This window comes from Mirounga angustirostris, unplaced genomic scaffold (assembly GCF_029215605.1).
Source record: "Mirounga angustirostris isolate CCGP_5_RB_7025 unplaced genomic scaffold, mMirAng1.0.hap1 SCAF_14, whole genome shotgun sequence".
NCBI classification, from domain to species: domain Eukaryota; kingdom Metazoa; phylum Chordata; class Mammalia; order Carnivora; family Phocidae; genus Mirounga; species Mirounga angustirostris.
The window spans coordinates 75,138,243-75,147,910 of NW_026991722.1; positions in this window are offsets into that span (position 1 = coordinate 75,138,243).

The window sequence follows — 9,668 nt, forward strand, 5'->3', positions numbered from 1 at the left end:
TGGCCGCCGACTCCTTAGCCAGTCTCGGTCGGCGCACGGATGCGCGCGGGGGAGTGCAGCGGCCAGCCGGGACTTCTTTATGGGCCATAGGGCTCGCGGGAGGGGGCGGGGCCAGAGCGCGGGAATGAGGCGGAGACGGTTGAGCGTAACTGCGATCGCGCGCGGGATCCCTCCGCCAAACGGGCCGAGCAAATAGGCCCCCTGGCGGGAGCGGGAGCTGCAAAGTTGCACGCGGGAGTCGGAGAGGAGAGGGAAGCTGTCGCTGCGCGCTGCTAGGATTGTAGCCTCCGCCAGATACTGTTCATTAGGCTGGAGGTTTGCAGACTTGGCCGTGTGAAAGCCCACCGGGAGAATTCTGGGGCCCTGTAATTTACGCCCTAAGATAAATCTGGCGTAGAGGTAGAGGCAGAGTATTAAAGAGAAGTAGGTTGACTTATTTTGGATTCAAATTTGCTGGGATTTGGGGGAAGGGAAAGGTTTATTTGGTCACTAATTTAAAAAGTCGTCTCCCAGATAAATCAAGAGGCTAACAGTTACTTATCCTGAGTGGAGGGATTATGGGTATTTGTACATTTGTGTGTGTCTGTGTGTGGCCTCTGTAACTTTTACATTTGGGGGAAATTTATTTTAATCCACTCAGAATTTCTTCATCATTCCTATCTTTGGATTATCTTTCTTGAACTCAGTAAGTTATATAATCACTGGTACGGTTATCCTGATTCCAGCCAGAGCGAAGGTGAACAGAACAAGCGTGTGCAAGCAGATAAAGAGAAAATTTGCAGATTTCGCGCGTCGGAGCTCGAGGCCGGAAGAGAGGAGCGAGTTTGCAGGGGCCGGTAGTGCGGGCAATCCTGGTTTCTGCAGACATCCTTGGAGACTTTGGCCCGTTCCCCTCGGCTTCCCTGTCTCCCCAAGTGCACCCCTCCCCAAGAAGCCCCCAAAATATGCCACTCCGGGGGGGGGGGGGCGCTGTGCGTTGCCTTTAGCTGGGTTTGGAAGTGCAGCTCACATTCAGCAAAACATCTGCTCTCCTTCCTTTCCTGACCTTTACTTTTGTCTGTTTTCTCCTGCAGCGTTTTAGTTTGCAAAGCCCTTTCCCAACCCCAGCGAAATTAATTTTGTTTCTCAAGGCACGCAGGATGCATGTCCCGCCCCCAAATGCCATTGAGGTGATTGCCCCACCCAGGCGTCAGTCCTCCGCAGGGGTGCCCTCCCTGGGCATCAGTCCTCCGCAGCGGTGCCCTCCCTGGGCAACCTCCTTGCATGTGGACTGTGCTTCCCTTGCTGCTGGCAGGGGGGTTGGGGTGGAGTGTTGAGGTTCAGGGCTCCCCCCCGCTTGGCTCAGCTTCTAACGCCACTTTCCCCTTTTAAATTCATTCTCCCATGCTGTAGCTCTGTCCGCCAGAAGATACACAAGTGTCGTTTGTCAGCCTAGGGCACAGGGCCCAGTTGGTGACATTCGGAGCCGATGCCCAGCTCTTGAGAACAGCAGGCTGTTGAAGTCAGGGTGGCTCTCGCTGGTTTCCACAAGACTTTGGGCTCCTCCAGGGCAGGGTGCATCATCGCAACAGCAATTAGAACAGGAATATGAAAGACAGTGATTCATTCAGCAGACAAATATTTGTGGAGCACCTACTCTGTGCCAGGCATTGTTCTGGGGTGGAAAGCAGGGGTGAGTAAGACAGACAAGGCCCTTCTCATGGAGAGTCATCTAGTAAGCCAGATAATAAACAAAGACGCAAATAGAAATATCAGCTTCTGATAAGTGCAGGGGAGAAAAAAGAAACAAAACACTACACTCGTTTTCTTAGTATGTGCCAAAAATTATCTCATCAAATCCCTGAGACAGTCTTAGGAATTATGTACTATTCCTATCATCCCCATTTTACAGATGAAGAAAGTGAGACACAGAGAGGCTAGGTTGTCTTCTGAAGGTCACACAGCTAGTAAGTTGCAGAGCCGGGCCTGGTACTTAGGACAGCTAGAAACCAAAGCCCTTGTTCATATTTAACAAACCACCACTGTAGCACGACCTACACCTACACGACCTACACCTAGCACAACCCTGACACATAAATGTGGAACCCGATGGAATGATCTAAACATGTCTCTACCACAAAAAGAGTGCCATGATTTTCCACACACAAAATAGCAGGTCTTTTAATATCTGTTGATATCATCAGGGCTGGAGGAGGACTTCAGACTGGACTGGGGCATAGGGAGGGCCTCTATCCACATGCCATTCTTCATTGGACAACTCCCCTTGAGTCCAGTTTTGCTGGCATATGTCTACATGAATTAGCTGGCTTAGAGCCTGAAAATGGCATGGACTCACAGAGTAGGCCTGAATGGCTCCCAGAAACCAGCAAACAATTCTTGGAAGAAAGAACTGGTCCCCTAGTGGCCTTTTTCTGCCGTTATCAATACTAATGGCCTCCTTAAGGACTAGCAGACAAGTATTTGCCTGAAAGACTACCATCTAATAGGCGGTGTGTCCCTTCCACTCTCTATGCCTCACTTTGCCTATCTAGATAATGAGGACTGTGGATTAAAATGTGCTTTTTGAATGCTCTTCCTTGGATCCACAGAGCTTTCTTAGGGGGCTGCTGGAGATGGCGGAGATCTGATGAGGTTCTGGTCCCCCATCCCTTGCATCAATCAGAGCAACACCATGGTACACAGTAAGCATTTAGTAATAACTATTAGTACAGTGATCTGTTTTATACATTGAGCTTCCAGGTAAGAGAGGCTGTGGCCAACATATTTGGAAATTCAGTAGTATTTCTAGGGATACTTTAGCTTTGAGGAGGATTCAGGAACCATAAAAGAATTAAACCAAGTGGATAGAGACTGTGGTGAGCTGAGAGCCCACACCCCTTCACCTAAGGAGCCAGCCACTTCCAGTTCGAGTCCACTGAGGCCATGTGAGAAACAGGCACAGGGTGGCCAGATCCTCTGAGTTTTCAGGAGAACTTGGACATATGGGTTTTTATGTGAAAAGTTCCAATTGTTTTTAAAGATGTTATTTATTTATTTCAGACAGGGGCAGGGAGGGCAGAAGGAGAGGGAGAAGCAGACTCCCCGCCGAGCAGGGAGCCCGACGTGGGACTCGATCCCAGGACTCCAGGATCATGACCTAAGCCAAAGGCAGACACCCAACCAACTGAGCCACCCAGGCACCCTAAAAAGTTCCAATTTTTATACTGGCTTGTCATGAACCCTAATTCTTCTAAAACACTATATGAGACTGACAAAACATATCTGGGCTACATTTGGCCCTTAACTAATAATTTGGAACTCTATTCTAGAAAGTTGGGGTGAACTCTTTTCCTTCCCTTATCTCAATTTAATGAGCATTAGGATTATTGTTAAATGATACAAATAAACGATAATGAGTTTTGCCAGCAAATCTGGACCGGCCTGGGTATTCTGGTGGTTTTGTACAAAGTAGAGAACCATTGGAAAAAATATGGGTGAAAGCCTTTGACAAGGTCCACAGCTTTGTTTCAATGTCCTGTGGTATTACCAGCAGACACTGGTATTCTTTTTGGCAAATGTTCACTGAGGCCTTACTCTGTGTCGGGCCCCATGTAAGAAGCCGGGGACACCGCAGTAAGCAAACCATCATCACCTCTGCCCTCATGGAATTCCCAGTCTATTGGAGGAGATAGACAGGAACAGAGAAACCAGTCAAAGGGTGATTTCAGAGAGTGGTAAATTTTGTGAGAGAATTAGAAGGGATCACATGATTACATGGGAGAGGGACTCTGAGGATTTGACATTAGAATCAAGATCTGAAGAATAAGAAAGAGAGTCATGGGAAGAACTACATAGGGGAAAATCTTTCTCAACAGAGTTAACTGCAGGTGCAAAGGCCCTGAGGCAGGGACAATCTTCCAGTGTTGGCAGATTCAAAGAAGGCCAAAGGATAGTGTGAGGGGCAAGTGTTGGGAGGGGAGGTTGAAGATATGGGCAAAGGCCAGCCACTCAGGGCCTAGGAAGCCATGAGAAGACATCAGATTTTATCCTAAGATGAGTGGGAAATCACTGTAGGGTGAGTCAGAGGAGTAACAGGATCTGATTCGTTTTTTTAAATAAGCTTTCTATTTTTAAATAATTTGGGATTTACTGAGATTTGCAAAGATGGTACAAAGAGTTCCTGTATACCTTTCGCTCAGTTTCCCTTTAATGTTAACATCTAACCCAACCATGGCATTGCTCTTCATTTTTTAAGACACCTAAATCATAAAGAAAAGTTGGATCAGAATATATTACATAACAGGGGTGCCTGGCCTGGCTCATTTGGTAGAGCATGCAACTCTTGATCTTGGGGTTGTAAGTTCAAGCTCCACATTGGGTGTAGAGATTATTTAAAAATAAAAATTAAAAAAAATTAGGTACATTATTACCTAGAGAGCATTTTCTCCTAAATAAGATCTGATTTTGGGATGCCTGGGTGGCTCAGTTGGTTAAGTGTCTGCCTTTGGCTCAGGTCATGATCCCAGGGTCCTGGGATTGAGTCCTCCATTGGGCTTGCTGCTCAGCGGGGAGTCTGCTTCTCCCTCTGCCTGCCTCTGACAAATAAATAAAATATTTTTAAAAAGAGATATGATTTCATTTGAAAAAGATCCCTTTGGGGGCGCCTGGGTGGCTCAGTTGGTTGAGCATCGGACTCTTGATTTCGGTTCGGGTCATGGTCTTGGGGTTGTGAGATCGAGCCCTTCATCAGGCTTTTTGCTCAGCGGGGAGTCTGCTTGGGATTCTCTCTCTCCCTCTCCCTCTGCCCTCCCCACCCCATGCTCGCTCTCTCTCTCTAAAATAAATAAATCAATCTTTAAAAAAAGAAAAAGAAAATGATCCCTTTGGTGTCTGTGGGGGTAATGGACTGGTGGGTAAGAGTGGCAGTTGGAGATCAGGGAGGGGGCTGATGAAAAATGTGGCATCACTGCTCTGAGCTTCCGTTTCCTCATCTGCAAAATGGGGATGATATCACACATCTGAGAAGGTTGTTGTGAGAACATCCTTCCAGTGTACTTGGGGAGATAATAGTAAGAAGGTGGCAATGAAGATGATGATAATAGCTAGCATTTATTGAGTGCTTACTGTGTTCCAGTCTCTGTCCTCATGACCTTCCAGGCATGATTAGGGAGTGCAGATTCTTTGGAATGTTCCCACCAGTCTCTGACAAGGAGGATTTACATGTGTCTTTCAAATTCCTTGAACCATCGTTGGCCCTCGTGGAGTTTATGTTGATGTTGGGTGTGTCTCTCTTTGAGACAACCTCAAATGTACTTTCATCTAGACTTACTCAACAGAGAAATTATGATGATTATCACCTTGCTAAAAGTTCCTTAGTTTCACAAAATGACTCACTGCGCAAGCTCTCCCAGTATCCGGAGAGTGGATTGCACTGTCATTTGGAACTAAGTCAGGCAATGGGAGGCTCACTCTAGAGCAGGGGTCTCACAACCTGGGTACTGTTGACATTTTGGGCCAGATCACTGTCTGTTGTGGGGGGGCTGCCCTGTGTATTATAGGATGTTTAGCAGCATCCCTGACCTTTACCTGTTAGATGCCAGAAACACGCCCCCTCCCCAACAGTGACATTTGGGAATGTCTCCAGGTACCACTATATGTCCCCTGCAAAGTCAAAATCACTCCCTCTCCCATCCCCCCTGTTGGGGACCATTGCTTTCAAGCATTTGGGGCCTGTGACAAATGGTGTTCAAATTGTTTTGTTCTTCTGTCACTTTTAACCCTATGTGTTAAGTGTTTTGCCCGAGTAGCTTCTTTGACTACTAACAGCCATCATTTATTGAGAATTTACTCTGTGTTAGGCATTGACCTAACTCTCGCTTTATATATATATCTTCTGGTTTCATTCCCACTTAATACACAGGATAAGTCATTATTCCCATTTTATACATGGAGAAATCAAGGGTCAGAGAGACACACAGCTAAGAAGTGACAGAGCCTAGATTTGAACCCAAATTTGTCTGACTCCAGGGGCCACAATCTCTAACCATTCTGCCATGCTGAGCCTCTGAAGACAAGCTGTTAGAAAATCACCAGGGGAAAAATATTTTATAAACAATATTTTATTAAAAATTTTATAAAATATTTATAAAAATATTTTATAAAAATGCCATTCTAGTATCAAGTTGGAGAAGCAGAATGGAGTGAATTTGCTCTGGACTCACAGATTGGAAAAGCCAAGTTCTAGTGCAAAGTCCACAGGTGATTCACTGTGTGGCTTTGGGCAAGTCACTAGCTTGACTTCGTAGGTGAAACATAAGCCCAGCCCTGCCTTCCCTCATGTGGGAGAGATGGCCCTTTGAGCAATAATGGTGCCTCCCAGCCAGAGAGTGCTGGGACCTTGTACTATGTGTTCATGTTTACTTTCATCCTCGTAACACTAGGAAGCACAGCCCTCCCTCCTTTTAAAATTGAGATGAAGATCACATAAAATGAACTATTTTATTTTATTTTATTTTTATTTTTATTTTTTTAAAGATTTTATTTATTTGAGAGAGAGAATGAGAGACAGCACAAGAGGGAAGAGGGTCAGAGGGAGAAGCAGACCCCCTGCTGAGCAGGGAGCCCGATGTGGGACTCAATCCCGGGACTCCAGGATCATGACCTGAGCCGAAGGCAGTCGCTTAACCAACTGAGCCACCCAGGCGCCCTAAAATGAACCATTTTAAAGTGTACAATTCAGGGGCACCTGGGTGGCTCAGTCGGTTAAACATCTGACTCTTGGCTTCGGCCCAGGTCATGATCTCAGGGTCGTGAGATCGAGCCCCTCCTCAGGCTCCACACTCAGCGTGGAATCTGCTGGAGATTCTCTTTCTCCCTCTCTCTCTGCCTCTGTCTCTCCCCGCCCATGCTCTTGAAGGCGTTCCCCCCCAAAATAAATAAATAAAATCTTAAAAAAAGATAAAGTGTACAATTCAGTGGCTTTTTGTACAAACATCACCTCTATTTAGTTCCAAAATATTTGCCTCACCCCCAAAAGAAACCCCATACCTATTAGCAGTCACTCCCTATTCCTCCTTCCTCCCAACTCCTGGCCCCCACCAGTCTGTTTCCTGTCTCCCTGTATTTGCCTATCATGGACATTTCATCTAATTGGAATCCAACATTACGTGACCTTTTGTATCTGGCTTCTTTCACTGAGCATGAAGTTTTTGGGGCTCATCGACATTAGCAGGTGACAGTACTTCATTCCTTTTTATGATCGAATAATATTCCATTGTATGGATATGCCACTTTTGTCTGTCCACTCATCCGTGGATGGACATTTAGGTTGTCACAGCCCTTTTTTTTCAGATGAGGGACATGAGGCCCAGGAAAGTTAAATGTCTTCCCCAAGATCACAGAGTAAACAGACGAGCTGGCAGGTTTGGATTTTAAATCATGAAGACTAAACTGTCTTTTACCTGTTTTACCTGTAATGGACATTTCCTAACTCTGGTTGATGATGAAATTTTTAAAATTTTTTTTGAAAGAGAGAGAGCATGAGCAGGGGGTTGGGGGTAGGGGCAGAGGGAGAGGGAGAGAGAGCATCCCAAGCAGCAGGCTCCATGTCCAGTGTGGAGCCCGCCGTGGGATTGATCCCAGGACCCTGAAGTCATAACCTGAGCCGAAATCGAGTCAGACTCTTAACCTACTGAGCCACACAGGTGCCCTGATGATGAAATATTTTTAATGAACTATTTAAAACTTAGAGCAAGTACAATTTGGTGATTTATTTTTTCTATTTTTTAAAAATTTTCTTGGTGAACAGTTTAAAGCTTAGAGCAAAGCTTGGATGATCTTGTTCATGCTCCAGAATTTAACAAATGTTAACATTTGGTCATATTTGACTTAGACTTGTTTTTAGGTAACAAAAGAAATGAAACATTATAGCTGAGACTCCTTTGGAACCCTTGCTCCATTCTACTCAATTCTTTTCCCCCTCCCCAGAAGTAGCTAGCCCAAGATTGTTGTGTATATGTGTGACTATGTTTTTTCCCAATTTACAACACGCAAACAAGTTAACGATCAACAAGGAAGAAAAACAACAATCTTAACTCCCAGGGGCAAGTGGAGTGCATTTTTCAAAAAGCCAGATTTATTCAATTTAGAAGATTGCCTTTGATTCTGAGGGTTGGGCTTTCCAGCTTTACTTATATTAAAATGTCCTTCCCAGTATGAAATGGTGGCGATAGTGACAGATAGCTATTTTTTCAATGTCCCATTTGGCAAAAGAAAAAAATCCAATAGTGGGAGGGTAGAGAAATAACTCAGGCATGGTTTTGCAGTGGTGGAAATGAATGAAAGCAAGCAACACGGAGCAATATGGATATATCTGGAAGCTAACGTCAAGGGAGCAAAAAAGCTAGTCGGGGAAGGATTAGTTCTGTAGAAGACTATTTACATAAAAGTTTAACATGACAAAACAGCATTGCATATTTAAGACAGTGTTTTTCAAACTTTTTGGGGGCCACATGGTGCCGTAAGAAAGATATCTTATGAACCAATCCGGTACACATACACACAGATGTAAAACCCAGGCGAAAGTTTCGGAAGACAATACTGACCTTACTACACGTGATATACTCTTATTATTATTTTTTAGTCCTATCTTACCCTAGTCTATCCTAATTTTTTTAAAATTTTATTTATTTATTTGACAGAGAGAGAGAGCACACAGCAGGGGGGGCGGCAGGCAGAGGGAGAAGCAGGCCTCCCACTGAGCGGGGAGCCTGAGGCTCAACCCCAGGATCCTGGGAACATGACCTGAGCCGAAGGCAGATGTTTAACAGACAGCCACCCAGGCGCCCCTCTATCCTAATTTTTAAAATGCTGGTTGTGTGGGGCGCCTGGGTGGTTCAGTTGGTTGAGCTTCCTACTCTTGATTTCATCTCAGATCATGATCTCAGTATTGTGAGATCGAGCCCCACATCCAGCCCCGTGTGGGGCTTCATGCTCAGCAGGGCATCTGCTTGGGATTCTCTCTCTCTGCCCGTCTCCCCATTCTCTCTCTCTCAAATAAATGAATGAATCTTTAACAAATGAAATAAAATGCTGGTGTGACCCTCTAAACTGATTTTACAATCTACTAAAGGGTTGCAACCTGTGGTTTGAAAAATACTGGTTTAAGGGCGCCTGGGTGGCTCAGTTGGTTAAGCGACTGCCTTCGGCTCAGGTCATGATCCTGGAGTCCCTGGATCGAGTCCCGCATCGGGCTCCCTGCTCGGCAGGGAGCCTGCTTCTGCCTCTGACCCTCCCCCCTCTCATGTGCTCTCTCTCTCTCTCTCTCATTCTCTCTGTCTCAAATAAATAAATAAAATCTTTAAAAAAAAAAAAAAAAAAAAAAAAAAAGAAAAATACTGGTTTAGGAATATACATGATGCAGTAAAGGCATAAAGACACATGAGAAAAATACATATCATATTCAGGAAAGTGCTTCCACGTAGTAAAAATATAAAGACCACATCATATTTAGGAGGAAAGGAGAAAGGAAGGAACTGGGGACGGGTATACACTGAATGCAATTTTCTTTCTTATGTTTTATTTTCTAAATGGGAAGGTGGTTATGTGGGAGCCTGTTATATTTGTGTTTAAAATCAACTTTATTGGGGCTTCTGGGTGGCTCAGTCAGTTAATCGTTGTCTGCCTTCAGC